The sequence below is a fragment of the Corvus moneduloides genome, chromosome 6, assembly GCF_009650955.1.
Source record: "Corvus moneduloides isolate bCorMon1 chromosome 6, bCorMon1.pri, whole genome shotgun sequence".
Lineage (NCBI taxonomy): Eukaryota > Metazoa > Chordata > Aves > Passeriformes > Corvidae > Corvus > Corvus moneduloides.
This window is the reverse complement of record NC_045481.1, coordinates 57,740,894-57,748,237: the sequence shown is the minus strand read 5'-3', so window position 1 is coordinate 57,748,237 and position 7,344 is coordinate 57,740,894. Positions and strand designations below refer to the sequence as shown.

Below are 7,344 nucleotides of genomic sequence, written 5' to 3'. Positions count from 1 at the left end.
GTTATCAGTGAAGTAAAATGTTCTATTAATGGTTGCTCATTCAACATGCTTAGTTTCAAGCAAATGTATTTGTTTAGTATGGATGACAATGATAAAGTACTTATATGACATTAGGGCTTAATCAGTGTCTGATTCCTATTGTGTTGTGGGCTGTACGAATATGGAAGTCATGTACCTTACCTCCAGATGTTTTAGGATTACAAATGAGAATAAAAGGCTTGGTGTAGTGCTAACAAATGAGAAAAAAAAAAAAGTATAATTAATATACTTTTGTTCATTATGTATTGTAGCCAAGGTTTTGGATTTTGTCTGTTTGGGGTTTTTTTTTTTTACCTCGGAGGCAACATACTAGAAAGTGGAGACAGTAGGAATGGCCAGACTAGCTACTGTGAAAATGCTGGAAAGGCATAAGAAGTGAGTACTACATATTTAACCAGTAAGTTACTGAGAAGAGTAAAGCAAATCTGAAATGATTATTTAATCTGAATCCTACCATTTTATTGTTTGTTAACTGAGAATAAGCAGACGCACAAGTGTTAGAGACTTTTCAGAGCACATATTGAAGCAGTTCACAATCTGCAGATTTCCATGGCTACTATCCAAGCATGTATTTCAAAGAGCAGTGAATATGACAGCACTGAAAATTCCAAACATTGTTCTTGATTAAAAATTTGTATATTGCCCCAGTCTTTACAAGGAACCAATGCAAAAGCTGCATCAGAACTCCAAAGCATACAGCATACATTCAAAAATGAGATTCATCATTCTGAAGGAAGCTGATCTTTCTGAAAATAGATGAGAAATGTAGAAATTTTATATTACATATTTGTCTAATGGTTGGATCCAGTTTTAAATTTCATTTATGATTATATTTAATGTTAAGGCTTTTATGTGAAATGTAAGAATACAGCAAAATTGTTCCCAGTCTGTTAAATTACAGATAAATATGTTTATCTGTTTTCAAATGGAGTACTCAATGGCTATCTCTATTTGCCTTAATTATGTTCAGTTAACCTTTGGAAAAAAAAAATCCAAATGTTTTGAATTATGTGTTAACATAAGCAGTTAGAAAATACACTGCAGTTTCAAACGTGATCAGTTTTAGTATGGATACTCCACTTCAGAAGTCACAGACTTCTAGTAAAATTAGTTTGCTGAATATAATAGAATGATATTATTTTTATTGCTTGATTATATTCTACTTTCAACTTCATCCTGTCTCAAACCTTTTCTGTATATTGAATATATTTTTTTTTTCCTGGTATATTTAAGCAATTGTCCTTTTCTCTTATCCACAAGCAAGAATGAGAGAAGGAGTCTGTGATTTCCTAAAAAGTTGGTATGTTTCTGTAGTGGTTCCTTAGAGAAGATGTTGGGCCAGATTTTCAGGTGTAACAGTTCAGTGCTGTTCCATCAAATCTGGTTCTTTTAACATAAGCAAACAAAATATGCAGTCAGGAAGACAGTACACAGGCAAATTGAACAGGTCTACTGAGTCATATGAACTTTGAACTTTGTTGAATGCCTAAAAATAAATATATGGAAAAAAAGAGATTTAAAAATAGCAAGGCTTCAGCTGACTAAACTAGAGCCATAGTATCTCCGGTGCTGTTCTGTTGCCACATCTCAATACAGAGAAGGGATAAAGAAGTCTTGGAAGAATTTTCCAAATAATGTTCTTGAGTAGCTTTCTTGGACTTGAGCCCTTTCAAAGTTTATATCATACTGGTACTGAGGAGAATATTCTTTTTTCAGCAACAGCAGTGGACATTTTCATTTCCACCTGCACTGTCTGAATACAGAGGAGGAAGACCAGAGGGCACTGAGTTGCCATAGACTGGCATTTGTACCTAATCTTCAGGGTTGTATGGTCTGAGCTTCACAAGCTAGATAAAGAGGACCTGCTCCTCCTGTTAGGCATCTGAACCTGGATGCTTATTTGTAAAGCATACAGAAGATTAGGTAACACTTTTGAGTCTCTATGACTAAATGTCTTTGATAACAAATCAGATATTTAGACAGGAAAGTAGACTAGAACTTCTGTTTTCTACAGTTCTGTGATAGTCTTATGTCATTCTTTTTTCACTTTCCACTTCAACAATGACCTGGTAAAGGAATTGCAAACATAGCAGATGGAATTTCAATATTACCTGGAGAAAAAGACTGAAAGAGGAAAGCCAAAGCCATTTCTTGTTTTATTTTGGGAATTAAAGTTGAGGATATGAGGTGTTTTCCCTTGGCCAGGGAGGCGGAGGGAAAGGAGGGGTAATGCCAGCTGCTCTGTTACTCATGAAAGCAAGATCTCACTAATTCGATGTTCTTCTCCACCTACATACAGAGAATAATCATCTCCTAAAAATATTTATATATCCATACTGATTTCAAATAGAACACATGCTTCCAAAAATGTAATAAAGAGATGTATGTTCCAGTAATGAAGGTTATAAAATATTTAAATACTTCCTCCGCTTCTTTCAAGAGGAAATGCCAAACAGCTAAGAGGAAGGAGATTCCAACTTCTCTTGTTTTTAGTGTGAGGTTCTCATTCCCCTTTGATTTATCACTCTCTTCTCCCAGAATAAAAACCTATTACTATTTTGTGATGCATATCCTGATCCAAACTTCATACATATGCATTGCCATATGTTTCACACTTCATATGCTTTCCTTAGTTTCATTTCAGGTTCAACATCAACACTCTTTACCCATCATGCTTATATACACATACTTTGTTCATTTCACACATCTTCTTGTGTTTGCAGAGTGGAATAGAGAAAGAAGTTGAATTGACTATATATCTTCTGGGGAAGAAGAGACTCCAGCTCATATATAGGCCCTTCTATGTCATTCTTACTCACTGCTTACTTGGAAAGTATAGTATAAGGTACTTACTGACTATATGAATCCAATCTAAACTCTATTGCTTGTGCAGGAGTAGAATTTCAGTGAAATTAAGAAAAACCTTTTTTATTTTGGTAAAGAAAATTAAGTCACGTTAAGAAATTACAAACAGCTTTGGGAATCTCTAGGCAGCATTACATAACTGGATTTTAGATTCCTTGTCACCTAGTGGAATACCTTGCTTGGTTTAATGCTTATGCTATCTTGGGGACAGGTAAGGATCCCTGAGTAGGGATTCTCAGGACCAACTTCCTGGCACAACCTAGAGTGAAGATGCAACTTGCTGCATGCAGGCTGCAGGGAGAGCCCTGCTTTAGCTCTGGATGCTCAAGACAAGTGTTGTAGACTCCAAAGTCTGTATTGTGGCTTTCCAGACAATGTAGTCCCTGCAATATAAAAAGAATCCTGTTTCCTGATGACTGAATGGCAAAGAAGATGGTACAGAAAGGACATGCTTAAGGTGATTGTTCACAGCACTAAATCTCCGAAGAAAGTGCTAAGGAACCGACTATGGCAGAGTATTCATGTTTAAAGCATTTTTCTAGGGTAGTGCTATGGATAGGTAAAAGGACTGCTACACAGGGCACGCAACAGAGGGTGCCTTGGCATGTTAAGGTATTTTCCTGGAAGACTTGTTGAAGTCTGGGATTTTAAATTTTTTTTTTTGGTGGGGGTGTGTAGGAAAGGCATGCTGTGATTTACCTGCCAGGTAGGCGAGGAGGGAATTTTTGTTGGTTTGTTTTTCTTTTGTTTTTCCTCCAGTGGGAATGAGATAATATGGCAGCCTTTTTCCTGAACTCTGCTTTCTTTGAATGCCGTAACTATATAATTATAGCATGCTAATGTACTTGAAACAGGTGTTGCAAATAGCAGTTTTTATAATGTTTAAATTTCAGAGTCTGCACTTAGAATACGTAAAAGAATCAGCAACTGGAGTTGTAAATCTCAACAATTCCAGATTTATAATAGCATTAGGAATTCTACCAATATATTTAGGATCTTACTTGGGAATACTGTATGCATTTATGGACAATGGTCCTTTTGATTTATTTTCTTCTTAGCAGTTTGGTTATGCTATAGTTGTATTTATATTTTGGATAGACTGTGTGGCCAGCAGGACTACAAAAATGATTGTCCCTCTGTACTTGGCACTGGTGAGGCCTCACCTTGAGTCTTCAAGAGAGCTGGAGCAAGTCCAGAGAAGGGCAACAGAAATGGGAAAGGGTCTACAGGGAGTCTACCTGTGAGGAGCAGCTGAGGGAGCTGTGGCTGTTTAACTTGGAGAAGAGGAGGTTCGGGGCAGACTTCTACATTCTCTACTACTATCTCAGAGGAGGCTGCAGCATGATGGGGTTTGACCTCTTCTCCCAGACAACCAGTCACAGGACAAGAGGACATAGTCTCAAGTTGCACCAGGGGAGGTTCAGGCTGGACATTGCAAGGAATTTCTTCACAATACGGGTTGTTAAACATTGGGATGGACTGCCCAGGAAGGTAGTGGAGCAACCATCCCTGGAGGTGTTTAAGAAAAGGCTGGATGTGGCATTTAATGCCATGGTCTAAGTTGACAAGGTAATGGTCAGTCAAAAGTTGGACTTGATGATCTCAGAGGCCTTTTCCAACCTAAATGATTCTATGATTTGGTGATTCTTTTTATACATGGACAAGCTGACTTTTAGACCTATTTAGGTATTGAAGAACAAATTTGCATTTTTTTTTGAGATCCATTTAGTTATTAATGTAATAATTTTCGATTACTCATAATTCAGTCAATGTTCTTCAATATGGGGTGTCTAACAAAAATTCTGTTCTGCTGGTACCTGAGAAAAAGCAGACCTGTTAGTTGAGGGGTATGCACAATTTAGATATATTAATTTATATCTCTCCTGGTCCTATTCAAATATACTTCATTTTTGACTCTGTTTTGCTGTACTATTTCAGTGAGTGTGAAAATGATATATACTATAAAACATAAAATAATTTAGTGATTTGAGTGCTCACCTGGAAAGTGACATACCTGAGTTCATCTCCCTTCTCCAAATCATGTCATGTGCAAGCAGAATTTGGGGAAGGAAATAAGAATATTTCATATTCCAGTGCTATGTCGGCTCTGGGTACAGCTGCCTCAGAAGGATTCTGTTCCTACGTCACTATCTTGAGCAGTCAGGGAAACAAATCTCAAGGTACAGGTGTGAGGTATTGCTTTAGAATTCTGTAATATCAACTTTTGTCAGGGGATGCACCTCAGTTGACCTCTACCCTTTCAGAACCCCAAATATCAGAGGAAACAACCATTCATTTGATATTTATACAGATAAGAATACAGCTTTATTCTCATTTGACATTTAAATACAGTTACATTATGGTTTTTCAGATAAATGTCAAATGAAAGGTTTCCAAATCTGACATTTTTTAATACTATGCCTAAAAATGTTGCAATCAAATGAAGAACTGTGATTCATGTAGCACTTAGCATGGTCTGCCTGTCTTCTACACACAACTTGAAGGCTAATTCCAGCTAAACAGAGATCAGTATGGTAGCCTTTAACCAAAAAGGAGAACAATAGAGTTCTCTGTGGAATTAATCATACCGAAGCAAAACCCCCCCCTGTTTTTCAGGTAATAGTCTAAGTCTTACTATAAAAGAGGTAAATAGCTATTCTAACTCTTGTCAGTCTCCAGGATTCTCTAACCAGGTTCTTCAAGTCATTTCACACATGGAGGCTTGAATATTAAGGATTTTCTTGTTTCTAGGTGCTTGACATTATACAGGATTTTGATTTAGCAGAGTGATACCACAACATACCAAAATCATAATACATGAGCAAATTATTCTTCATAGAACACAGAAATTGCACCAGACAGATGAACCACAATACAAGTGGTTTGAGACATGTATATACTTTCCCATGTGAGTGTGCTAACTCACACTCTTGATAAGCTCAGACAGAAACATTCACACAACCAGTTCCATTCAATTGAAATAAGGCCACCCTCTGGTTCCCTTAGTGTTGAGCTAAGTACAATTTCCTGTTAGGGTCAGTCACTCCTTCCATTTTTCCTTGAGCTCCATGACCATCTCACCTTCCTCCATACCCCCTGAGTCTTCTCCCATGTTATCAGGTTTGTTGATCAATCATAAACTAGTCACAGATTAGTCCAGTACTTTCCTAGAACTGAAAGAATGGGTATAACATAAGAAAAAAATGATAACAGCAAATCAAAACCATAGTGACTCTTTATATAAGCAACTAAAACACCATCTTTCAGAGATTCTTAACTACTTACCTAATAGATTAAATTCAATTTCCTCTGCCAAAAAAGTTCACTTGAGATCAAATAGAGAGTTGTTCTTGAGCTGGACAAGCAAAGCAAGATGATATGTCATTGAGATTACTTCAGAAAAAGAGTTTGTCAAAGACATATTTGATTTCTGACAGCATTTCTTCAATGTTGTTAAAATCCACTGTTGACACTACATTGTCTGTAAAAGACCTTGAAAGGATGTGAGTAAATACTGGCAAGTTTGTGGATTTATCAATAAGTTACTTTTCAGTGTGTTTTACAGTGATACAAGTCCTTTAAAAAAAGATTCAGTGATGTTTTATTGCCTTAGAGGATATTCCTTTGCTCTATTACAGGAGAAAGGGACCTAACCCCACATTTCTTCACAATATATTTATTTGCTACACTCAAATTTACTGCCTGATGATTAATAGATCTAAAAGTGTTCTATTTTGTAGACACAGTTATTCTGCTGTTACTAAAAGTTACTGGCCAGCAAGATGTTACCACTGACTTTTTGATTTATATAGAGCTCTAATAAGTGACCATTAAAAAAAAGATACATTAATCTTACATGAGCATTTTATATTTTAGGTATAGTCTGCATTGAATTATGCTCAAGAAAATCAGAGGGCTCTAATACATTTCAGCTTTATATAGAAGGGTTTACGAAGTACCTTTACACTCTTAGGTAATCTACAAAGATTTGAGCCACAGGATCATGGCGTGAACTGCGAACTTCCAAGGAAAATGGTCCAGAAGCAGACTTCCTCTTGTTCTCCTACTTTGGCTCTGTTCTCTTGGCAGTCTTAGGGAGGGACTGGAGCAATTTGTTTCTAGTGTGGAGGCTTATCAGTAAATGTCATTAACATAACAAGCCCTTGCACCAAAGAGTTATGAAAGAGAACAAAGGAACAAACCATCAGGAATGCTTCTGGAGCAGACTGTGAATGCGTAGTCTGAATAAGAGAGAAAGAAAGGGACTTGTAAATATGCAGATGCAGATATTTCTTTTTTGCCAATTACCTTCAGCTCAAATGAAGAACCTATATGAAGAACCTATATGAAGCTGTAGAGAATACCAATATCAAGTATATCAAGTAAAATTTGTCGTGGACAGTAGTTTCACATGTACAATTAAAATAGGGAGCAATTCAA

The 7,344-nt window shown here is 36.6% G+C and overlaps 1 long non-coding RNA gene across 6 annotated transcripts in view; it reads right to left on the bottom strand.

The window, feature by feature from the left end:
• Window positions 1–290: 290 nt before the first annotated feature.
• The window catches only part of LOC116445931, a 95,912-nt gene continuing 88,858 nt past the window's right edge, over window positions 291–7,344 (bottom strand). For 5 of the 6 annotated variants that reach the window (XR_004240951.1, XR_004240947.1, XR_004240949.1 and 2 more), the window contains 2 exons: window positions 6,190–6,259; window positions 291–6,077 (listed from right to left, as the gene is read on the bottom strand). This is a non-coding gene — a long non-coding RNA (uncharacterized LOC116445931). The remainder of the gene's footprint in view (window positions 6,078–6,189; window positions 6,260–7,344) is intronic. The other variant, XR_004240952.1, reaches the window with a different exon arrangement.